Genomic DNA, 26,990 nt, shown 5'->3' on the forward strand with positions numbered 1-26,990 from the left:
ATTGAGAGAGAGAAGAAGAACTCACCTTCTTTGCTTGTTCCGACGGGTGGCGGCTAGGTTGCAAGCTCATTGTCCTCTTTCTCCCTTCCCTTGGTAAGTTGCTTGAATCTTCTTCTCTTCCTTGCTGTTTGGCTCTTGTTCTTTACTCTTTGGCTCTTCCTTCCTCCTGTCCTCTTTTTACTCTTATTTCCTTCCCTCATTGTCTTCATGAAGTGATAGATAGACATGATTAGTGATGTCGAGCTCAAACTGCAAAAAACGCAAGAAAGCACTGGTTTGAAAAGAAAGCCACAAAATTTTTAATTTTTTTTATATTTGCATAGCGCGTCTGTAAGCGCGTGTAATTGTGCGTGTATATGCACAGATAATACTTATTACACGCGCTGACAGACGTGTAGTAATAATTAAACTGATTAGATGCTAGCTTTTGTTTGTTTTTGGATTAACATGACATGACTTTCCTAGTCTTTCAATATCAAAAAGTTTGCATCCATGTTGTAAGTATCAATGCATACATTTAGGGAATATGACATATATACCAAATGAAATCACATTTGTTCTTATGATCCAGGTGTAATTATGTCGTATATACATCCAATCATGCCCTATACATGCATCACTTTGGAAAATGTGGCCATAGAACTTATTTGGAGGATTTTTTATGTTTTCTTTTAGTTCTTATTTTCTTATTTGGAATATCACTTGTCCTAATAATCTTATTTATAACAATGCTACTTTGTTTTCTTTATAGCACTCCATCACAAACCATGATCCTATAGATTTGGAGACTCGATGTATAGAGAGACATGGTCTCACTACACTCATTGATAGATTGTATGTGCATAGTAGTCCAACAAATCAAGCCTCTTTCTTATTTGCAGGCATTATATATTTTAGTTAGACTCTACTAGTTTATATTGCAGAGTTTGTTTGGCGAGGATAATATAGAAATGTTTGATATGTCGGGTAGCACTTCAGAAAATGCAGCTAACACAGGAAACTCCACAACAACATCAAAAGAGTACTCTAGAAAATCTCGAATAGAATGGACTAGAAAATGTACTTCTTTAAAACATGTGGTGGATGGAAAGAATGAGTATATGAATGAGGGAAACGAAATCTATGCATTCACTAACATGCTATATTTTTTATGAGAGAGAATGAGTATGAAGGATGCATGGCATGTTTTCTCCAGCAATTCTGATTGGCAAGTAACATAACCAAACTTGATGAGATTATGGAAATTTCTTTTGGTTCTTCCTACTTCATAAATAGCATGTGAAGGAGGCTTCTCTAAGCAAATTGATGTGTCAACTCTTGAGGCATTAATGCCAATTTCTCTTATTGGCCTTGACATCAAAAGCATTGAATGGGCCTTGATCTATGAGAAATGGGAGCTAGTAAAGGCACGAAGACTACTTGATTTGTAGTTCTTGCTTGTTGCTCACCTTGTTTCTATCATGATGAACTTTATCAATTAACTATGATGTAAAAGAGTTTAGACCTTGGAAACTTTTTTGGTCTTAAGAATATAAAACCAAAGTTTTTATTGTGATTTTCCACACTAGTTTATACTTCTTTTTTGTATCATGTATTATGGGACCTTACCATCTTATATTAAGAATTGTTATCTCTTAAGTTGCATCTAAGAATGCTCTCTTGTAAGTTACTTGTTGATGCCTAAATTTAGAGCAAAGGTGTCAAAATGAAGCTCACCAAAAAGGATAAAAGTGTCATTGATTTTGTCTTGAAGCCCAACCTTGGGCATCAAATTTAAAGCCTAATTTGAACTGTGAAGACTCGGTTCTGGCAACCTTGCTAAATTTAGATGTTGATACTACTAATTAGCAATCGTGTCAAATTACACTTTCTAGATATGCAGGGCAATGTACCATCATGTGTCCCTGTTAGTTTCAAGACTTCGAAACAATCTAGTAGAGGTTAACCTAATCTAATACTCACATTGTGGCACAAAATATTTCAAAATTTTTTAAGGGCTATGAATATCTCATCGTTCATAAATGGGAGCAACCGGTTCATTAGACTAGATGGAAAACTGCACTCGACTACAAAAAAAAAACACACACACACACACACTCTCTCTCTCTCTCTCTCTCTCTCTCTCTCTCTCAGCATACCTGATTGGTTTGAAAGTCTCACAATCCCTTTGCTGAGAGCCTTCAAGCGCAGCTCAATTGTTGGAAAGAAGGAAATCGCTTCTTTGTATGGCTTAGTATGCTCATCCTAACTTGTGATACTTCTAAAGCATGTCACAGTTGGCATCTTAGAAGGAAAAACTGAGGTAAAACACGCATGCTGATGCACATACAAAAGCTGGGAAGCTAACCAGGGTACAAACCAAATGCTAAGAATTGAAGCCATCATCTCTCTCTCTCTCTCTCTCTCTCTCTCTCTCTCTCTCCAAAATTAAGAACTACTAGGAAGAATCTCACCTTTTGACACTGTAGGTTGCATTATAAGCTTCACAGAGCATGCCTCGAGGTGCGCCTCACTGTCGGGCTGCACAAACATTCCATATAATTTTGTGCAGTTGTTGATGATCATGTTGTTGCCGATCATTGATCTCTGGTTGATCCTGTCATGAGGGCCATCACGCGCCACAAACTTCTCTGGCACGGAGAGCCAACCTTCGAGGCCGCCGGCTTGGTGCTATTGTATCGATCTCAAATGACTTACATAGTCCATGGTATGTATAGATGTCTCTCATAAGAGGATCATCACATGCGATCCATTGTCAATCCCTGTGAATTGGAATCTCCTACCAAATAGTCAGTATATTCACTATCCTTCTTCATGGGCGCTGAAGGCAATCTTACTTTTTTCTTTCTCCTTTTCTTTCGCAATATCTATGTTTATATGACTGTGGCTGGCCAACTCTCTACTTAGACTTCATGGACACAACCTATGTTGAGAGAGAGAGAGAAAGAAAGAGAGACAGAGAGAGGGGCGGGAGGGGGGGCGCGGCAGGTACGAAGGGCAAGGTTGCAGGATTAGAAATGAGAAAGATATTCTACTGGAGCTGACTTGCACTGTTTCATGGTTCTGCACAAGCTTCCCATGGAGACACAGGTCTTCCTTGCCCTCCCGAAGCCTCGAACACACCCACGGCCACCTTTAACAAAACCTCTACCTCTCTCTCTCTCTCTCTCTCTCCCTCTCTCTCTCTCTACTAAAAACATCCCAGTTTTCATATATAGTCAATAGTTTCAAAACTTAACATAGCTGACACGATGCCATTTCTATGTTCGTGAATCGTATACATAGATTCTAGAGAGCAAGGACGGTCTAACCGTCCTCTCTCTCTCATTTTTAGGATGCCTCATTTTTAGGATGCTCCATTGACTTCAGAAAGTTCCCATAACAGTGATCTATTTTAGTCACCAACAAGTGGACATACTGGCTAAAGATGATGAAAAGAGGGCATGTGCACATTGGCTACATGTGATCTCGGTGTAATTATGTCATATATACATCCAATCATGCCCTATCCAATCACATTTGTATAGGGCATGATTGGATGTATATAGGGCATGAAATCACATATATATAATTAGCTTTGAATGATTGGATGTATATTTGTAATACTAAAAAAGACGTAAAGTTGGTAATGTATTCAAACAAATACTAGCTGTTAAGAGGTTTGGTCATATTTAGGGACTTTATGAGAAATGAAAAATATGTGCTTTTATTTTTGCATCTATAGGCGCGTTTATAAACTCAGATATATAGACGTGTTCTATATACTAGCATAAATAGACGCTTTGATACACGCGCTTATAAACGTGCCCGCTTTTTTGCATGTACAGTGCGCGTCTATAGGGCCTTTCTCGCCATTTTTCTCGTAGTCACTAGGCCTGTGAGAATGCAGAGACTGTAGTCAAGCTTGGTGAGACGAAGACTCCTTGTGTTGCTCTTTTAGATCATGGCTCCGAGATTAATGTCATAGTGCAAGGTTTATATGATACTGGTAGATGACCAGTTGATGTGGATCATGGTTGGCGCGTGCGTGCAACCAACAACACTGCATGAGATTTGTATGCTGCTTGTTCGAACCTAAAGATTTCTATTGGAGATGTGGGTATATAAAAAGAAAAGAAAAAGAATTGATTTTTGCAGGTGTTTTGTAGGAAGAAGACCGAATACATGGTCTCTATGATGGGCTTTCATGCTCGGATACTATGGAAGATCTTTTGATATTGATGAATACTAACAATCAAGAGTTTTCATATGTCTTAGAGGTCCATTCTTTGGCAATGTATTGCAAAATTTATGATTTCATGCTTCAAAAGAGTTTGTTGACATATTTTAGCAAAAAGAGTTGGATGTATTTGCAGGTTGTAGCAATGAAGCTAGAGTTCATAATGACAAGAAGGTTAGACTAGTTGTAGGACTGCTACCTTTGGACATTGATGAGATGGTTAGGAGAGCTGCTTTGCAACCTCCTTTACGAGATCCTGCAAGTATCAGACATAAGCTTTCAGCTGAGACATTGAAAGACATGAAGATTGGGATTGAATATTTTCTGCTTCCTAAAGAAGTAAGATGTTTTGAAGAGATGTTATACAGACATGGAAAAGATTTTTCTTTTTTTCCACATGAGACTGAATGTGTTGATCCTAGGGTTGTGATGCCTATGGTTATTTTTACCATTCTGCATATCCCTTGGAATCTACGGCCTATTCCTGTACCGAGGGCTCACTTGCCCAAATTGGTGGAGCTTTTGAATGAGTGGATCACGATGGGGATTCCAGAGCCATCTTCAGCTCCATAGTCCGATAGATGGTTCACAATTCCTAAGAAGAATGGGATGCTTAGATTCAAACAGGACTTACAGCTAGTGAACAAGGTCACTATTCAAAATGTTGGTGCAGGACCTATTGTGGATGAGTTTACCGAAGCTTTTTTTGGATGTTCTATCTATTCACTCGATGATCTTTATTCCGTATATGATCAGTTCCAACTTTCCCCTGAGAGTAGAGATTTGACTACAATGAAGACACCTTTAGGCCTTGTGGGAATGTGTTCGCTTTTGCAAGGAGCCACTAATTCGATTGCCCATATGATGAATGGGATGAACAAGGTTCTACAAATTTTTATTCCTGAGCTTACCATGCCTTTCATTGATGATTTACCTATCAAGGGTTGCTTGGAGAAAGAAAAAGATGATTCTTTAGATGATCATGGATGCATGTTCTTTGTGGCTTCACATATTAGAGATGTTGAGAAGGTTCTTTTTAGGCTAGAGGAAGTGAATTTGACATTGCCAAGGTTGAAGTCCATTTTTGGAGACAAAGAAGTTTTGATTGTGGGACATATGTGTGGATATTATGGTAGGAAGCCTTCTCCTATGAAGGTTGATGCCATAGAGAAGATTGGGGAGAGTTGTTCTTCTACTTCAGAGGTTCACAAGTTTCTTGGAGCTTGTGTGTTTTATCTTATTTGGATTCCTCATTTTTCTCATATTGTAGATGATCTCTATCAGCTCTTGAGGAAAGAGCAACATTTTTCTTGGGAGATAAAGCATACTAAAGCTATGTAGAAATTGAAGAAATTATTGAGAGCTACCCCGATGCTTTGAAAGGCAGATTATGAGTGTGGAAGACCTATTGTTTTTACTGTTGATACTAGTCCTATCGGCATTGGATGGGCTATTGGCCAAGACGATGCAAATGGAAATAGGTATGATATTTAGTTTGGGGTGAAAGTCTTTAATGAGTGGCAATGTAGGCATTCTCAAATTAAGGAGCTCTTGGGAGTTGTCATGGCTCTCAAGAATGACATAGAGTACTTCATTGCTGCTATGATGTGGTGGTTGAAAATGATTGTTTACCTCTTTTAGGTATGATCACGAGTTATTCTACTCCAAATATTGCCATGCTTAGGTGGATTGGGTACATAAAATCCATGAATCTTGAGTTTAGGCACATAGGACGTAAAGACATCCCAGTAGCCGATATACTTTTATGAGCAAGGTATGATGATATTGATTTTTCTTGCATTGATGATGATGATGATGGGGCTGATCTTCAACCATGCATGCTGATTATATTTTTCATGTGTCTGCTTTGGAAAGCTTTGATGAGTCTTTGTATACAGGAGAGTATTTCCAGATTGGTCGTTATTTGAGTACCATGTCTAGACAGGATGGATGGTTTGAAGCAAACTTCAAGAAAATAAGGAGAAAATATTATGGTATCTTCTTGCGAAGTGGGCTACTTTGGAAGCATCCACGAAAGCGAGAAGGACATCCATTGAGAGTTGTCTATGATAGAGCTTCACAGGTGCAGATCATGAAAGAATTCCATGAAAGTCTTTGGGCTAGGCATCGAGTTGTTTGGGCGACTTATGAGAAGATCAAAGAGCACTATTGGTGGAGTGGCATGTACAGAGATATCTCATAGTTTGTTGAGACATTCCTTGATTGTCAATTGTTCTCTTCAATGAGGCATAGATATAAGCTTGATCCTACCTACCCACTAAGTATTCTTACAAGTGGGTTCTGGATTTGATTTCTATGGTTGTTGGTTTATGGCAGATGCGCTATATCGTTTTTCACAAGAAGATCTCACAAATCAAGTGGAAGGAGGAGCATTACAAATGAAGTCTACTTCAGTGGTTTGTAAGTTTTTGTTGGAGGATGTTATTTGCAAGTATGCATGTATTGGAAAAGTTACTGCAGATAGAGATGACTTGGATGCTGATGAGGCTAGGGAGTTTTTCTCACGCCTTGGCATTAAACTTGCTTTGAATTTGGCATATAATTCAAAAGGCAACGGGAATATCAAAAGATGCCATCTGCCGATTATGAAAGCCTTGGCCAAATCATGTGGTGGACGAGTCAGGGAGTGGCCTAGGTTGTTGCCTTATGCCTTATGGGCTGATCGCACTACTCATAGTGTGACTATAGGTTACATGCGGTGGACACGTCAGGGAGTGGCCTAGGTTGTTGCCTTATGTGGTGGACGGGTTAAGGAGTGGCCAAAGCATGCGATGGATGGGTCAAGGAGTGGCCTAGGTTGTTGCCTTATGCCTTATGGGATGATCGCACTACTCACAGTGTGACTACAGGTTATATGCTAGCTGAGTTGATATATGGGCAAAAGCCAATTGTGCCTACAGAGACTTGCACACTTACTTGGACTGCTTTACCATGGCAGCAAGAGATGACTAGAGAAGATCTTTTGGCTCTTTATATTTGTCAGTTGGAGAGAAGACCTGAAGATATTGGGAGAGCAATTCAAAAGCTCAAAGAGGCCAAGATTTGTAACAAAGACCACTTTGATAGCAGACACAGATTGAGGCCTAAAAAGATTAAGGAAGGAGATTGGGTGTTGGTCTATGACAACAGTCTAGACAACTAGTATAGTGCTATCTGCAAGGTTTCTATATAATGGTTTGGGCCCTATTTAGTGCAACATGTCCGTGACAATGCTACATATTCCTTAGCATAGCTTGATGGTACGGTCTTGTGGATTTCGATTGCAGGAAAGAGAATCCAACTATTCAAAAGACAGGACGATGTAGCCTATGCAGTCGAGGAGTTGGATGATGTGATTTATGAAGGACTTGAGACAAGAGATGGTGAAGATGGAAGATGTGGACATTGCATATGCTTTTACAGAAGATGAAGATATTGCATTGACCGTCGAGCTTGGCGATGATGAGGATGGGTAGCTGTGGTGGCCCATCTAGAGGATGTGTAGGTTTGGAGGGGGCAGATGTCATGACGCTACACATCCACCACTACAAATCTGAGGGCAGAGTTATCCACCAAGAAATTGATCACATTAGTCATCGTCATTAGAAGTTTATTTTCCATTGTGTGTATCTTTTGTATTTTTATTTGCATGACGCACGAGCACTTGTAGCTAGGTTAGGCACAATTTCTTCCATACATTCTTTTTTTTTTGTAAACATTTCTCGATTGATTGCATAGCATGGATTCTAATTTGCAAACTGCATGAGTGATTGGGCACAAAGTCCTTGTTTCCAAAGCATGTTCTTGATAGGGCACAATGCATGGAAAAATAGGTTCATATGAAGGTTTCTGAACTTGAGGAAAAGATTATAATGTTGGTCCTTCGCTTTGGTCCTTCCCCATGTGACTTGTAATTCGGATGTTGCCAGCACAGATAATATGTCTCTTCAAAAGTGAAATTGATTCAATGTTTAGAAGTCTATGAAAGTTAAAAGTTTTCAGCTCATATCATGGACATTTAAGTGGAGTATTGCTACATGTGACATTTGCATTCATTGTGGAGAAGGAGGATACTTTCTATGTTGTGACCACTGCCCCTCTACCTTTTATACATTCTAGCATTGACTTCTTGGCAAAGGTTGATTGTGCTCTAAAGTTAAATACTCCTCTTGTGATCAGTTGGGATTGGGCATTATGCTACTCTATTGTGGGTCTTGTTTCAAGTTTTACACCAGCTCAAGATGGCCATGCAAACTAGAGAGCTATTGAAAATGCACGCAAGCTGGAATTACTATTTCGATGGCACAACATACTTTTTGGATGATGCACCTTCCCTTGAGACTCAACTGGTACATGGTGATGATCTTGACTAGGGACATGTTGCAATCTCCAACTATGACATTGAGGAAGTAATTGCAACAACAATGGAATCCTCTAAGGCCCTATCTAACATGCATACATAATACTCTTACAGTGACTATGTGTCTCTAGAATCTTCCATGCCAAGAAGTAGAAAGACATAATAAACCAAAAGTAGAGTTTAAGACAAACCATGAGCTGCTCTTAAATCCTGCCCTTAACTGCAGAAATGAAGCTGAGATGCTAAGTTGACATTTTTTCCCAAACATGTGGGAGCACAAAATACTATTGGTTGGGACATGCTCATTGATACATCAATTGAAGCAACCAAGGAATATCTCTTTTATCCTAAAGAGCACCATGTCCATGTATAACTTGATGATTGTCACCCAGAGATTCCACTATTTAGCAGTCCTTAAGGGATGTATATTGAGGGTACTGTTATTCCTCTACTTGCAGCTATTAATATAACCATCTTTGCAAAAGCAAATAGTTCTGATGGAACTATGAAATAGGAAGCCGTGGTCAGGATGGTATTCACTGATGATAGGGGTGTTTATGTAGCTGGACCTTTTATAATGACATAGAATATGCTATTGAAGTTGCCAAGTCTGGGTACTATCTTAAAGCAACTCATGAGAGTAGCATTCCATGAACGAATGTGGAAGGTTAACACCACAATAAAACACTTGGCCAATTGTTCTTGCAAAACTGAATGCTGAGAAATATTCCAAGCTTGCTTACAACTCTGTTGCTGGCACATTGCTTCAACCACGGTGAGGATCAGTGTGTTGAATGATGCCTTGATGAAGATGAACAATGCGGAGAAGCATGGAGGTACAGGCTCAGACCTTGGCTCCCTTTTGTTGGAGTGACTATCAGTGGATTATGGGAAAAAGTATAAAATTGGTTTACTGTGTATCCATCTGTAATATTTCCGCACACAGCGTGCCGTAAATATTGACTTCCCGCACGTCGTGTAAATCTCGTTCAAAGATTATCACTAGTGCCAGCAGCTAATCTATAGCCACACGCGGGAAATGGAGACACTCCACCTTACGAAAATAAGGTCGGGGATTCAAACCGGCATAGCCGCGGAAAAACTCCCTCTTGGGAGGAGGATAAGGGGATAAAGGTGGAATTATTGCAAATCTTTTTATTATCTTCCCCAGCCGATGTGTGGCTAGGGGAAAGGGATGGCCAAGAAGGGGTGAAGTGAGGGACTGCATGAGGGGAACCCTCCACGTGTGTGGAGGCCCTCTTCCCCACCCCCATGCCTATATAAACACCCCCCATCAAGGGGGTGTGCTGGGGGGGGGGGAGAGGGAGAGAAAGGAGCTGTGGAGGAGGAATTGAGGGAGAGAGAGAGGGCCGTGCTGGAGAGGGAGGGCCGTGCTGGTCGCCATGGGAGTCGCCGCCATCGTGCAGGAGCCGCCGTGCTGCCGCCAGCTGCCGTAGCTGCCGCCCAGTCCGCCCTGTCCACCAGTCACGCTGCCGGGCCATCCGCCTGTCGCAGGCCATCTCAGCCGCCGCCACGCTGTTCACGACCCCCCCACGTGGTCCTGAAGAAGCTGAAGCTTCTTAGAAGCTTCTAAGGGGGGGGCCTCCTTAACCCCCTTTCCCACGACATCTCCCCAAAGGTCCATTAATACCCCCTCCCCGGGGCTTTGAAGAGGGGAAGGTGAAGCCGTAAGGACCCCCACTAGACCATCGGGAAAGGCTTTTCGCAATAAGTCTTTAAAGCCCTTTTACCGCAAGCGACATCCCGTAAAGAAATCTTCCGCCTACGAGGAAAGGCAAAGGTCGGAAGGTTGCATGACAACCCGTAGACGACAAAAGCGAATTCAGAAACCGAATCTACGCCTACGATGGCCCCAAAAGATCACAAGGTGCGAACGCGGGAGGCTCATCTCCGAATGTACAAGTGGACATCTCCCCGACTCCACAAGTCCAGGTTCTTTCGAGTTATTTCCGCATAAGGAAAAGATTAGGCGCGCTTAGCTCATAAAGGCAATTGCATTTTTTTCGCTTAATTTTAATGCATACGGAAATTGGAAGGAAATACATGTGATAAAGCATCTCTTGAAACATTAGGCAAGGTTGAATTATGTCATGAATTTGAACGAGTAGAAGGCTAGTTGCATGTAGTTTTGGTACATTATCAAAGTAATGAGTCCACAAGTCCAGGTTTTTATCTATTTGGATTCCACACAAAAGTATTGAATTATTCACGATAACTTCACGGATTAGGAAGCACTCATGCATGTTCGAATTCAGCTAGTCAAGTTAAATGCAGTTGGAAAATGAATTGACTATTTGAACATTTATTAGAAATAGCTTAAGATATGAAAATTGATCATTGGTACATTCAAAGGAGTGAATGAAAAGAGCATAAGGTGTCTTTGCATTTGTAAGACCTTATCAGCAAGTTTTCCTTTTGTGTATTCAAAAGCGACGAGCCTAGGACAACTGTTGCCTCATTACAAGGTTGAAATTATTGAGGTACACCTTTTTACTAGGCATGGAAAGATTAATGGCATGTCCCATTTTTAGATAGATCTTCCTTGTAATGATTCATGGGGGAAAGTTAACACCCATAAGATGTTATTCGAAAAGGGAATAGAAGGCACGAAAATGATCTATGGACTTGTAAGTGGCATGACTATTTGATGTAAGTCCTAGTAGGACCTAGGGAAGTTAGTGTTCGGATTATCAGGCATTTTTACCTTACCAAGGAAGGATAGGGTTATTGTGAACCATGTGATGCGTAGAAGCAGTGAATCGCATGTTTACACGTATTGGTGTAGTTGTAATTGTTGTTCTCCATTAAATCTAGTTTATTACCTTTGGGAAAGGTTCATCCTTGTCGCAGGACAAGTATATTGTGTTGTCTAAATCACATAAACCACTCGGGATTCATATGGGCATGGTTCAGTCGATATGATAAGTATCCCAAGTGCTAACTAGGGTTTAGTGCGATAAGAATTCGACCTAGTTTTACACTTGTTGCCAAGTCAAAACCCGCAAACCCAAAGATCTTACATACATTCACTAAATGTTGAGTCAATTGGATGCTCATGCATAAAATGATCTAAGGTTTCATCCTAAGGATCACTCGTACAGATGATGAAACTCCGACTGGGTCGGAAATTCCTAGGGCCGTGGACCAATATAATTAGGAATGGATTGGGTAAGAAGATACCCTAAACCCTGCTACTCGGCTGGAGGTAATTCCGTGACCAGAAAACGCCATTCAATGGGTGAAATGATCCCGATGAGTAGATGCAACACATGTGAAAAAGGTTGCAACATCGTATAGACTTGAGATCTGTCCACAAGAGAGTTTTGTCATTTCTTGAAATGAGGTTGACAAGTTATTGAAAGAATTTAACTTACAAGAGGATGAGTAATCATCCTGTTACTCACTTTTCTTGGGGGATAATTGCCAAGGAAAAGGAAAGTTAGGTATTTGCCTTGTAGCAAATGACCAGACAATAAACTAAAGCGACATGGTCGCTGGAACCTACCACAACAAAACCTAAAGTATTGGTAGGGTATGACCCTAACCCAAGAATGATAGGAATCTTGCCAAGTTGCAATTGATTCCGGATCGAATGCGGGTTGCATTCGGAGAAAAGGAGTCACTCCTTAACAGTTTGCCAGCTAAACGACCATTGAAATTGATTGTGCTTGTAACAGTTTAGAAAGGACTGTTTGCATTGTTTGCTCAATGAACTAAAGGATGAAAATATATCTAAAGCTTCAGGTTGGTGCCTGAAGGGAGAGGCAGCTTCAGTTACCCCCGACTACCTGCCTGACCCTAACCAAGGGGGTTGTTAGCCGCGCCGGGAACGTGGACCGAACCCGCCGCGAGAGGTCTCTCCGTTGAGTTCTACTTGGAGCAGGAGGACGCTTGGGTGCCAGAGGGGGCTCTGGCCGTAAATCCCTCGCCTTCCGGGCCCTGCACAAGAGACTAACGTGACTCGGGATTGGATCTCGAGGCCCGCATACTAGTCTACGGGCGGAAACTTGGATTAGTGATCCCTGGTGGATTACTGGATAGCCTTCGGGCGGATTATGAATACGCCTACGTGCGGGAACTCCTTGTATTTCAAAGATAAAAGGATAAAATGATAATAAAGGAGTTGTTTGACATTGTTTTCTTTATGTCCTGTGATAAGATTACATGAAGGAACCGGTGCATAACAGGGTTAATCAAAGAAGCTGTTTGTATATGTCAAACTAATGTGGTAGGTAATTACATAACTAAAACAAACCGAGGAAAGTGTGGAGGATGGACCATGGGTCCGTCCTACGGATGGGTGGTCCCGGTTAGCCGGGAACTTTTCTCAAAGTCTTCGACGAACAGAAGGATTATCAACATCGCCGAAACAAGTAATGAGAACAATGACTTGGAATTACCGATTCACGTTGTATTAGGGGAACGGAATGGGACTATGCCTTTTGGCAGAGAGGTCGAGCCTTGCATCCCTCTCGTTTCCCATTCTCCTTGAACCAAGTGCAGCATGAATCCGCTTCGGACCTGGCGTTTCTGCGTAAAGTAGTTCGCTCGGGTCTGACGCTAGTTGTTGCTAGCTAATGACCAAACAGGAAAACCCAGACTCAGGTCGATCCTAAGTGGGAACGGCCAGGATACTTCCGCTACGTTGCAGACGCGGGAAGACCTAGATCGCAAGTCCCGTAACATTCCATGGGAGTGCCAGGCGGAGCTTTCTAGACATCCTTCCCGATGGACTGCTAAGACGTGTCCGGGATGATTCTAGTGGACACGTTACACCATCTCTGCAAGTTTGAACCTCTATTGTTGAGCCGTATAATAATGTGATGTCTACTCTATTGGAGCACACAAATGTTGCAATACTGCTTGACAATGAGGTGATTTATCGCACCGACACTCTCTTGACATTGATCACCCTACCTACACCAATCTCAATAGGCTTGTATCTCAGTAATATCAGCAAAGAAAGCATACCATGAGCAGCTATCTGTTGCAAAGATCACGAATAGTGCCTTTGAGCCATCCTCTATGATGGCGAAGTGTGACTCGTGCCATGGCAAATGCATGGCATGTTGTCTCATGTATGGAGGTGATATGGTGGCCTAATTGATGATTTTCATTTATGGTTAGGCAATATGATGATGAAAGATGACTACCGACTGGTGTTTGAAACATGAAGTCATAGTGTAGATCACGGGCACAGGATGGCGACGTAGCTAGGTGGCAAAGTTGTGGGCCTTATCGGTCTTACTTCGGCAAAGTCAAGAAGCAACATGGCTCTATCTTTCATAAGGTAAAGGTGGTGGAAAATTAATTCGATGAATGGTTGTTTGTTGCCTTGTCTTTGTGCTTTAGGGACAATGTGGAGAAGATTAAGCAATCACGAGACGCTCCTACAACTTCCACCTTAGTGCTATCTTAGAAGGAATTGGACATCTAGCTCATGCTTGCCCACCAATGAGCATCTTATCACCAAAAATTGCAACTCTTATCACAAAATCATATTCATGTGGAACATTAGAAACTCATACATGTCAACTATCTGACAAGACATGAAGGTGTAGTTGATGAGGAGCATTCTGTCTAGTCGTGGTGCATGGAAAGGGGTGACAAACTTGCTGCAGTAATCAAACCTTTAAATGGTTTGGGTGATGGAACCTTATTCCTTGGAAGTGACCTATCTACACTATCAAAAACACTTGCAACTCGCTTCTCTTTTCATGCATATTCATGACAAATTATGCTCTCTTGTGATCAAACTTTGAAGATATCTTGTCAATTGATTCATTGAACTTCTTCCATTCTATTCCTTGTGTGTATCAATCAAGAAATCTGTGTATGAGAACATATCGAGAAGATTGAAATCTTTGTATTCCCACTTCTCCTTCTCATGCCGACATATGTAATGGACGGAATGAGAATCCTAACCATTCTTTTACTCCATGTATTTATCTTGATTTAAGTACTCTTCTTATCTTTTGCTCCCATCTTGCCAAGCGTCCCTGCGGTGAGCAACTTTCACGAACCCCCGTGTGAATCCCGTGCGACACCACTCGATAATGGAAATGGATCAAGATTAACCTTCTGTACGATTAGGGCCTTCTAGATCAAAGCAATACTCTAAACCACAATGTGCTTTTTGATAATTAATATTTTGATGAAAGAAATATTAAAAGTGCTTACAAAAATTATGAATCTAAGGGAGAGGATTTAGATAATGAAATTGACACACTGAATTATGAAACAAAAGGGCATAAAATAGAGCAAATCATCATGGACTCTAAGCATAGAGAAGCACCTATGATGGTCATTGATAAAATGGTCCAGCTCAAACTTGACTTGAGTACCTCATGGTGCAAGACTATGAGTGATTATGGCTTGAGGTATGGCAAAGTCTATTGCACTATACGAGGCTTGAGTCAAGTCCCACTAGGTGAAACACCCTTGTTTAGTGAATGATGTGATTACAAATTCAATGAAAAAGTTAGATATAATAGTGATCTGGAAATCATGTTACCAATTATCTAAGACTCAATACACCAATGGGAACCCTCTAATCCACCTAGCCCAAATAAATTTGGAGGAAAGGTGGAAGATCACCAAGGATATAAATGCTAAGAAGTAGAAAAAAACCAAATATCCACCGAAATGCTTAATTGAGTTTATGAAAGGAGATCAAATTGTAGTAATGTTAGAAAATAAGCATCAAGGATATACCAATGAGTAGAATGAGGAACCCACCAAGGTAAAGGAAGTTAATCTCATGAGAGAATTCAAAGATGTATTTGTGTGGTTCATAGAATAGCTCAAAGGAGTAGATCCTAGCATCATCACCCAGAATATCCCCATGATGGTGCCACTGAAACAATGCCCATATGTAATGAATTCTAAACATGTACATTTTGTGAAAGAGGAAATAGATAAACTCTTAAAAATGGGATTCATTTATGAAATTGGGCACATGGATTGGGTTTCACTTATCATCATCATGTTGAAGAATAATGGAAAGATTCATTGATGAAATTAAGTACACATCCTAGGTTTCACCTATCGTTCATGCTAAATAAAAACAGAAAGATCAGGGAGTGCTTGAATTATAGCAAGGTTAGTGTAGCAAGAAGAGAGATAATTATCTATTACCCTTCACAAAGCATATGCTAAAAAGGGTTGCAAGAAAGGAGGCTTATAGCTTCCTTGATGGAATTTTTGGGTTACAACTAGGTGCAAAGTTCACTCAAACAATAGGTAGAAAACTGCATTCACCATAGAATGGAACTACTTGAAGTTAGGGCTACATAGAAAAGATAATATTTATTTTTTAGCTTTCTTTGTAATGCTATTTTTAAAATAGATCAAAATTATAAATAAGACTATTCAAATTTTCTGTCATGGTTATTAATCTAGAATCAATGAATCTTATAATTTTTCAATACTAATGTAGATATGTGAAAGTTACTAGTAAATTAGTAAAATCATGCCAAAACTTGTTTTAGATACATATTATTTCTAAATAGATTAATTTTATGGCTCCTTGACAAGACTAGTGTAAATCTATCAAAATGAATCAAACACATATTATTTCTAAATAAAGTAATTTTTAAATACTTTCAAGACTATGATCTAATTGATGTTCAACAATACTAGTATTCATTAGATATTTGAATGATAGTTTAAATAGAAAGTCCTCCTAGAATTTTTATAATCTTAGTGTTAAATTTCAAGGATTTTTCAATAAATTTTTTACATTAACATCTAAATTTTCCTAGTTTTTAAACCTTTTGTCTAGTATTTTTTAAAAGTAACTTGGAAGAAACTTGAGTTTAATCTCTAATCTAAATTTTTAATCATTTACTTGAATTATTTAAGATTTTTAAAAATGATTATATATTTGTTCATAATGTAGCTTTAATTATATACGATAAATTTGATCTTACCTTTAATGTTTTAAGCTTTGGCTATTTTAACACTTTTTTTTACTATTCATTTTAGCACTTTAATGATTTTTAGTATTAGTTGAGGATTAAGGGATATAGGGTTTAGTTTATTTATAATTTAAAAAATTTAACATTTTGACCTATTATTTTATTTAGTTTTCTTAAGAATTTTTGAAATAAAAATGCTAAACCTAATTAGCTGGATCATGGTAGTATTCTCAGAATTAGGGGTGAAGGAGGGGCCCTTAATGTCTATGCACTTTTGTGGGGCTATTTTAGTTGAAGTGAATGCTCGATTGGCTTCACATGAATGCCTGCTAATATATATATATATATATATATATATATGTCTATTAAAGATTTCTCTTCCCTTAAGTGATTGATGAAAGTATGGCACCAACGGGGAGATTTGTGGTAGGAAGGCATGGGGGAGGTGAGAAGAACATGCACATGCGTAACCTCTTTTCACGGGGTCCCCTCTCTCCCTAATAAGATTAATTTACCTTTCTTTTTCATGTTTTTCCTAATCATTGTGTGTGTGTGTGTAAGTCTAAAATCTCTAAACTTTATAAGTAAAAATTTAGATTAACTTAGGAAATTAATAAGTAGTTAAATTAATTTAAGAGAAACCAGCTAAAAGTTTTAACCGAAAATAATAAAAGAATAATTAATTTTGGCAAAATTTTTATTAAAATAATTCAAATCATAAGAAAATTAAAATAAGATTATAAAACTAATAATAAACCAAAAAACATGATAATAAATTAAGATAAGTGAAGAACATTAATGATAATCTAGGATGTGTTTAAATAATTAAAAGTAAATTTAAATAAATTATAAAATCTAGTAAATAATTAAGATAAACTTAAAAGATAAATAAAATTTAAAATAATTATTTTACAATTTTAATGACTTATAATTTTATAACTTATTTTAGTAATCTCTTTTTGAATTGTACAAAGAGTGATCATCTAACCCATGTATGTTTCAAGAGGCATTTTGATTCAGATTGTAATAGAGCATATGTTGCTGCACATCACAACACTATTGAAGAAGCAAATTGTGTGAGTTATTCTATCTCTCTGGAAAGGATACTTCATGTTCATGATAGATCTCTTTTATTATTAATTCTAGTGCTACAAAAAACATAACATATCAGTCCCAATGGTTACATAAGTATCATTTTATTTGTGTCAAGAAATTAGTTTATCTTATTGTGACACAACCTATCAAGTCAAAGGTATGGGTGATTTATATCTTCGTACTCTTTCTTTAGCAAGAATTCTGCATGGAGTTTTACATATTCCAGATCTACAAAGAAATCTTCTTTCAGTTGCAAGACTTATGGATCTTGGTCTCTTTGTCAGTTTTGACCATACCAAGTGTCGCATTGAGAAAGACCGCCAAAACCATAGCTGTCGCTCCTTCTCGCAATGGTACTCTTTTTTAGTTGTCCTTAAATGAAGATGTTGCAAACATCGTTACGACTCCTAGCGATCGTAACAACAAAATATGGCATCATCACTTTGTTCACTTTTATTTTTCTAAGCTTGTCGATCTTTATCGACATGACCTTGTTCAAGGAATGGAATTCAAAGATTGTCCTCATATGGGTATTTGTGAATATTGTGCACTTGGAAAGCATTTTCACAAACCCTTTTCCATTTCCACCACAACTCATTGCTTGATCTTATTCACATTAATATTTGTGGACCTTTTCGTCCATCGAAATCCAGAGATTTGCTTGATCTTATTCACATTAATATTTGTGGACCTTTTCGTCCATCGAAATCTTAATATTCGTATTTCATGACCTTTATTGATGACTTCTCAAGATACACCATTGTTTTTCTCTTGCGACACAAATAAGAAGCTTTATTATATTTTAAGCAATATAAAAAGCTGCAGAACTTCATATTGGTATTGCATCAAGGAACTTCGCAGTGATAATGGTGGATAATACATTTCAAATGATTTTGATGAGTATTGTAATAAACAAGGTATTCATCATGAATATATAGTTCCCTACTCTCCTCAACAGAGTGGTATTGCTGAACATAAAAATAGGACTATCCTCAATGCCATGCAATGTATGCTCAATCATTCTAGCTTACCTCAATGTTTCTGGCTAAAGCAATCTTAGTAGTAGTATTTGTGCAAAATCATCTTTCTATGACTTTTTCTTCTTGTAAAATATTGATTACTATGCTTGGACAAGTGAAACTCCTTCTACTTCATATTTTTGAGCTTTTGGATGTATTGCTTATATTCATGTACCCAAAGAGACTCGCAGAAAGCTTGATCCTCCTGATTTGAAAGTTATTTTCATTGGATATTCAATTTTTTCTAAGGGATACAAGTTTTATGATCCATCCTCTAAGAAGGTAACCATAATTTGTGATGCTATTTTCAATGAGCAACTTATGGGAAGCACAAGGTCTCAAGAGGATGTTGGGAGGACGTGGTCACTAGAGAAGGTTGATGATACAAATTCATTACTCACTTCTTTTCCTTTTCTATATGATGATAAATCTCCTTCATGGGATAATATTGACTCTTCAAATTAGGATTCCCAACATGTACCTATTATTACTAATGATGACCTTGGTGTTGATCTTTATGTTGATTTTCCAATTGATAATGAGCATGGTACCTATCATGTTTATGATGTTGATATTCTTGAGAATGCTCTCACTACAAGGGAATGGGGCAATAGCGACGCCGATTAGCGACAGCGGATATCGGCGTCGCTATATGCGTCGCTATTGGCGTTGCAATTGGCGTCGCTATATGCGTCGCTATTTGCGTCGCATATAGCGACGCCGCAGGGAAAAAAAGCGCGGCCGAAACGAGAGCGCCGTTTTCATTTTGTTTTCTTCGCCTTTTGAGAGCGAGAGCGAGGGAGAGAGCGAGGGAGAGAGCCAAGGCTTTGTGAGAGAAGAGGAGGAAGAGACTTGCTGCTGCCGCCGCCGCCGCCACCGCCACCGTCGTTGTTCGCGAAGGAGAGGAGGAGCCCTCGTTGCAAAGAGAAGCCGCCCACGCTCGCCATATCTCATTGGTGAGTCTCCCTCTCTCTTTCTTTTACTTGTTGAAGGTTTAAATCATTCTCTTTTGTTTGTTTAGGAGAGGAAATGAAAGAGAAGGAGAGGGAGAGGGAGAGAGAGGAAGAGAAAGAGAGGGAGAGGGAGAGAAAGAGAGGGAGAGTGCATTCTCTCTCTCTCTCTCTCCCTTTTGCTTGTTTAATGTTTAAATTACTTTTTTCTTTGCTTGTTTAGGAGAGGAAACGAGAGAGTAAGAGAGAAAGAGAGGGAGAGGGAGAGGGAGAGGGAAAGAAAGAGAAAGAGAAATAGAGGGAGAGGGAGAGGGAGGGGGAGGAAATAGGAGAGGGAGAGAAAGAGAAAGAGAGGGAGAAGGAGGGAGAGTGCATTCTCTCTCTCCCTCCCTCTCCCTTTTGCTTGTTTAATGTTTGAATCACTTTATTTTTTGCTTGTTTAGGAGAGGAAATGAGAGAGAGAGGGAGAGCAAGGGGAAGGAAATGAGAGAGGGATAGAAAGAGAAAGAGAGGGAGAGTGCATTGTATCTCTCCCTCTCCCTTTTGCTTGGAGGATGTTTAAATCACTTTATTTTTTGCTTGTTTAGGAAATGAAAGAGAAAGAGAGATAGAGAGGGAGAGGGAGAAAAAGAGAAAGAGAGGGAGAGGGAGAGGGAGAGGGAGGGGGAGGGGGAGGGGAAGGAAATGAGAGAGGGAGAGAAAGAGGGAGGGGGATGGAGAGGGAGCGAGGGAGAGGGAGAGGGAGGGGGAGGGAGGAAATGAGAGAGGGAGAGAAAGAGAACGAGAGGGAGAGGGAGAGGGTGAGAGAAAGAGAGGAAGAGAGGGAGAGGGAGAGAAAGAGAGGGAGAGGGAAGGGAAGGAAATTTAAGATAATATACGTATTGATAATGGTATGCAATGTGCTTTGCATACGGCCACGTACTTCATCAAAATGAACCCAAAATTATTGTTATAGAAGAAGAAACCCTTAAATTGAGTATAGGATAATTTCTCTCAGGTCTTATGACTATGAGTAGAATTGATTGAAATAAATTTTATTACTATAGTTATAAAATTTCATAGATGGCGCGCATTAATTTTAAAATGGATTACTTATACTCAAAGCCGAGATATAACAAAAAATTATCTACCGGGACAAACAAATCGTTGAGCATGATACAAGGTCGAGATATAACATCGGAAAATCTCTCGACTACAATATACAATGCAAGGTTTATGGTCAACTTGCAACTTGACGTACATCTCCATAAAGCTATCCATTTAAGCCTTGTTTGCTATAATGTAGATAAGATGGCAAACGAAGAAGGTCCTATTGTTCAAGACCGCGAGTCGTATCTTAATCAGCGTGTCCCATGTCCTTGCTCTCAATGCAAGTTGGCAATTAGACGAAAACGCCGATTGTCTATAGAACATGTACGACGATTTGGCGAGTTTCAATCTGAGATCATTGATCAGGCGATTGCAGACTTTCAGCAAATGGTAATTTGAAGTTAGCATTTTTCATGCATTGTACTCTCAAGCTAATTGAAAACCATACACAATAAGATTGGGTCTTGTTGGCAAATTTTGTATCCAGGGGGTTGATGTCTCGACCCAAGGGGGAGTGCACCCTTTGCGGCCAATTAGAAGAGTTCGTGGACGTGCGATGGATGGATTGCAGGAGCCAATCGACCACTCGCAAGGCCCGTCTATACCGTCAATGCCAGAGGAGACAGACAACCTTCCCGACTTGCCTACAATCTTGGAGCTTGAGATGGAGGCAATGATCGATGCATTGATTCCCATGGATGTTGAGACATCTGACCCGCTTAGAGAGGAAGCATCCATACCATTATATGATGGGTGCCGAGTATCTCGATTGAAGACATTTCTTGCACTCTTAAGTGTGCAAGCAAAATACGGTTGGAGCGATACGAGTGTGACTGAGTTATTCAGGTACTTTGCACACAGACTTCATTGTTTTTTTTTTTAACAGTATTATTGCAAACATGGATGGATTTTTCAAGGTGTTTTATGATTTTTTCAGGTTATTGAAATATCATATATTGCCACCTGCAAACACCATGCCTGAGTCTCGTGATGATGCACAACATGTTTTACGGAAGCTTGGCATGGACTACAATAACATCCATGCATGTATCAACGACTGCATATTGTTTCGAGATGAATACGAGACTATGGAGACATGCCCAAAGTGTGGTGCTCACAGGTATCGACAGGACTTGCAAGGGCAGACCATCCCTCAAAAATTCCTCAGACACTTTCCGCTCATCCACCGCATAAACCACATGTTTCGCACGTCTGCCATGGCAAGCTTGACAACGTGGCATGTGTAGAATAGGTCCATGGATGGAGTGCAATGAATATCAGCAGATTCGCGCGCATGGAGCCACATTGACTCTACCTTCCCAGGCTTTGCGCGAGAGCCAAGGAATCTTCGGCTCGGTCTCGCCATGGATGGTGTAAACCCATTCGGTCTACGCTCGACTTCTTACAGTGTGTGGCCTATAGTGCTTGTCAACTACAACATTCCTCCATGGCTTTCTACGAAGAAAGGACATCTCATCCTTAGCTTGCTCGTCCCGGGCCGCTACAAAGTAAAAAATATGGACGTGTATCTTCGTCCATTAGTCAATGAGCTTAAGATTTTGTGGGAGGAGGGGGTCACGGTGCAAGATATGAGCAGGCGCGATGGTCGGCGGTCAGCCAACATTCGAGCCATTCTCATGTGGACGATGCATGACTTTCCGGGATTGGAAGAGTGCGCAGGTGAGCAGACCTTTGTTCTCGCCGGTAATATCTATATTTTATTTCATTCAATCAAGTATTCACTAGGTCGTGGATCGCCTTGCAGGTCTCGTTACCTCAGGTTATCATGCATGTCCATTGTGTGGGCCACAGTTAGACTCCCGAACGTCACGAACCATGAAGAAGATGGTATATCAAGGACATGCCACTTTCTTGCCGGAGGATCATGAACTCAGGGAAGGTTTTCTTGGACGACCTCCAGCACATATGAACGCTGCAAGCTGGTACGAGCTGAAAATGGTAAACCCGGATTCACATCCAAATGGAATGCGACGGTTCTCAGTTTTCTACGAGTTGCCATATTGGACCCACTTACAGGTCAACCACTTGTTGGATCCCATGCATATTTTCAAAAATGTGGGCAGCTTGCTATGGGACCACATCACAGGAAAGAGAGACACTATAGGGTCACGAATGGATTTAAAGGAGGTAGGTAAGATGGAGGCGCTTTGGCCACAGTCGAGTGCTGAAGGGGGAGTGCAGCTTCCTCGCGCTCCCTGGGTTTTGTCTACCAAAGAAGAGCGCATTGTGAAGCAAGTAATCAAGTCTATCCGCACTCCGACGGGTATGATGCCTTCTCCCAGGTCCGCATTTTCTAAAGATGACCAGATTTCTGGGCTAAAATCCCATGATTGGCATAAGATATGTCAGTTTTGTGAACAGAATGGATTTTAATTAGCGTGGACATTTTGAAATTTGAAAAGTGACCATTATTCTTAATGCTTTCTCATTTGTGGCAGTTTGTCCTACCGATCGCGATCGCGGGATGCCTAACTCCAGAAATTCGCGGGGCCATTTACAAGCTGTCGACTTTGGTGCAATGGATCTCACAGAAAGAGATTAAGACGTCCTCTATTGAATCCGCAAGGCGGGGAGCAGTTGAGACGGTCTGTCTCTTTGAGAAATACCTGCCCACTAGTATGCTCACGATACAAGTTCACCTTCTTGTGCATCTTGTGGATGAAGTGGAGATTGCTGGACCTATCCATACGCGATGGATGTTCTTCCTGGAGTGCTTCATGAAAACCCTGAAAGGCTTTGTGCAACAACGAGCTCGTCCGGAAGGTAGCATGGCGGAAGGTTGGTTGGTGTCAGAGGCGTTAGTGCATATCTCACAATGGCTACCAACAGTGGAACCAGACAATGAAATGCTATGAACGTTGAAGGACGATGACAGGCTGACTGGAGATGTGGTGGTTGGAAATGGGGTAGAAAAAAGAATGGATGCCTCAATGGAAGAGAAGGTGAATCGCTTTTGTATGTTGCACCATGCCTCCATGGAGACGTGGCTCGCCAAGTACCAGATTGCAAGGCAAGATCGAGAGGAAGTGCGAGCTGAATTCCGACGCAGTACGCGTCACCAACCGATTCGATATCCCGAAGGCATGGAGGAGATGCCGCGGTTTATGTCAACACGATGGTTGCATGGAGCCTTGACCGCAGCATCCAGCGAAGGGACAGAGGTCTCAATGGAGGAGTGGGAGTTCTCGAGGGGATGTAGTCCAAAGGTAATGAGGGGTTTAGAATGTGTCGTATCTAAATTTGCTTGCTACATCTAATTTGAGTGTTTCAATGTGCAGTACAAAATATATAGTGTAGCGTGGTCGCGCAGACGGCATTTTCGAGTGGAGCGTATTGATAAAATGCGCTCCACAATGGACTGTGGTGTCATGGCAAGGTTTGAGCAAGAGAGCCGGCGACAAGCAACGGATCCGAACACGGTTGTGGATGAGATGGAGTATTTTGGGAATTTGCAAAGTATTATTACGGTGGATTATCGTAGCTTCTCCATGATAATATTCGACGTGCAGTGGTTCAAAGTGGTACTTGGAGGAGCTGGCGCAACAGTTCGACGAGGTCCATCTGGATTTCTCGAAATAGATTCCGAAAAAAAATGGATAGATTTGCGTGACACCTTTGTGTTGCCGGCCCATTGTGACTAGGTACAACTAGGCATTTGCTTGCTAATTGTAATACGACATGGTTTATGTCACAATGGTTTGAAGACGGTTTGTAATTGTTTGTGAACAGGTAATCTTCTATCCAAATCCCCGACAACCTCGATGGTGGTATGTTATACCTTCAACTCCTCGAGGTGCGAGAGTATACGATCAAAGCGATGTTTCAGGCATAGATGAAGAAAATATGCAAATAGAGGGATCGAAATTACAAGGGGTGGAGGCCACCGCAAGCTTGGAGCCCGCATCGGCTAACAATGATGGAAATACAGAAGTCGTAGAATTTTTTGAGAACGAGACAGACTCGTTATTTTGTGGTGACATGTCTATCGACCTTCCAGTGTATGCAGAGTTGTGTCAGGAGATTAACATGGGACCATAGAATACTTCATTCTTAGAGAATTGTATTACTCAATTCGTTGTTTAGATCTTCCATAAAGGTAGATAAGATATGCATTTTAAGAGGGTTTTTTCAAAAATGATTTATATTAATGTGCTTTGTATAGTTTAAATTGATTATTCTAACATTATTTTTTATCTGTGCAGGTATCGACATTTTCAGGATGAGTCAAGGGATGAGCGATGAGGAGTTTCAGGAGATGATGGCACGTATGTGTCCAGATCAGCTCTTGAGATTCAGAGAGATAGCAGATTAGGAGCTGTCTCGTTCTTCGTCAGGGCGCTCTGCTAGATCAGCTTCAGCGCGATCAGATGCTTCAGCTTCGAGCAGACAATCTCGACGCTCGCGACTTGGGCTAGAGGGAGGGACTGCGACTGCAGGAGGATCAGGGGGTGCTGCTGTGGAGACACGGACGTGGTGTCTCTGTCTCGTCGTTCAGCTGGAGCTCAGTCACCTCCAGGATTTGTCACACCTATGGGGACGTCCACTACAATTACTCCGACTTTTGCGCAGGCGTCGGCAGATGTCACGCCTTTTGGTGGCACTCCTTTTGGTGGCACCCCCTCTGGTGGCACTCCTTTTGGTGGCACACCCTCTGGTGGCACCCCTTTGAGTGGCACTCCAGGAGAGGGTACCCCCGTCGATACACCGGATGTTCAGGGGTCTCCTGGATATGCCCAGGAGCGTGGACAGAGATGGGAGAGGGCCCATACAAGGCACACTCCTAGGGATTATGGATACCTAGTGGATGGCAGGTCAGGAGCCATCATCATGAATGATGAGGGGAGGAGGGTGATGGCTCGCATGAGGGAGTTGTGCCAACAAGTTTTTCGGCACAACGTCCTGGATCATTGGAGGAACATACCGGAGGGGAGCAAGGAGTACATTGTAGCATCCTTGCACGAGGAGTTCCCCGTGCCAGCCGTAGTGGATAGATTCTCTACAGGCTGGATGATGGATTGCATGCGTGCATACATGTCACATAGACGATCCGACGCACGCAAGGCAATCAAGAGTGGGGCTCCAAAGCCCGAGTGGTTAGATGCAGACGACTGGCACCGACTGAGGGAGGAGGCTATAAATTCGCCAGGACGTTGGAGTCAGCAGTGGGAGGCGGCGAGGGCACGAATCGAGGCTAGATCGGTACATCATCTTGGGAGTGGCGGCCACAGGACATATTTGGAGGACTTTGTAAGATTCTCTTTTGTTTTTCTTATTTGTTTTTTTGAGATATTCTTTGTACTGACAATCATGTTTCTAACAGTTAGCATTTTGTTTTCTTTGCAGCACTCCATTACAAATCGCGATCCGCAAGGCCTTGAGACTCGATATGCGGAGAGGCACGGTCTCAGATCATTGATCGACCGATTGTATAGACGCGGCGGCCCAGTAAGTCACTCATCTTTCTTGTCCGTAGTTACCATGAGATATTTGAATGCATTATTGTATGTGGATTGATATGTTGTTTCTTTTTCTGCATAATCCGTTTGATGCTCCTTTACAGCGGGAAGAGCTTTCGGGGGACGACGATTTGTAGCTCCCCTTGGATCCTTAGAGCTCGCATACCTTTAGTTTTTAGTCGCCCGATCTATGTAGACATTTTCTATGTATTAGTGATATTGTTTTATGATTGTACCAATCGCATTTTATGCGATATCATGTATTTATTTCATCCATCAGTTTTATGATTTCAGTATACATTCTTTTTGTTTGCAAACGCTTTGTATGCGGCAGTGCAGAAACTATTTTGTATGGCTCTCATACAGCACATAGTGCTATATGTGGCAAGCTGCCCTGCCACAATTTTTTTTTTCTCTGTTACCGTCGCTATTTGCGTTGCAAATTTACTGCACGCGTCGCTATTGTTGTCGCTATCAGCGTCGCAAATTCTCTGTAACCGTCGCTATATGTATCGCTATTTACGTCGCAAATGCGACGCATATAGCGACGATTCTATGGCGTCGTCAATAACGACGCTTTTTGCGATGACGGGGGAAAATTTTGTTGTTTGTATTTTCGTCGCTTTAAACATCGCTATAAGGTCTATATCTTGTAGTGTCTCAATATTTGTGAAGACCCTGTCTCTTATAGTGATGCCATGTCATCCCCGCAAAAGGAACAATGGTAGGAGGCCATGGAAGATGAGTATGACTCTCTTCTCTCTAAAGGTGGAACATTTGACAAATTCAAAGCAAGGCTAGTTGCCAAAGGTTTCTCACAAATCATAGGAGTTGATTATCA

The sequence above is a fragment of the Lygodium microphyllum genome, chromosome 12, assembly GCF_053477565.2.
Source record: "Lygodium microphyllum isolate KBCC chromosome 12, Lygodium_microphyllum_v1.1.10, whole genome shotgun sequence".
In the NCBI taxonomy this organism is placed as follows: domain Eukaryota; kingdom Viridiplantae; phylum Streptophyta; class Polypodiopsida; order Schizaeales; family Lygodiaceae; genus Lygodium; species Lygodium microphyllum.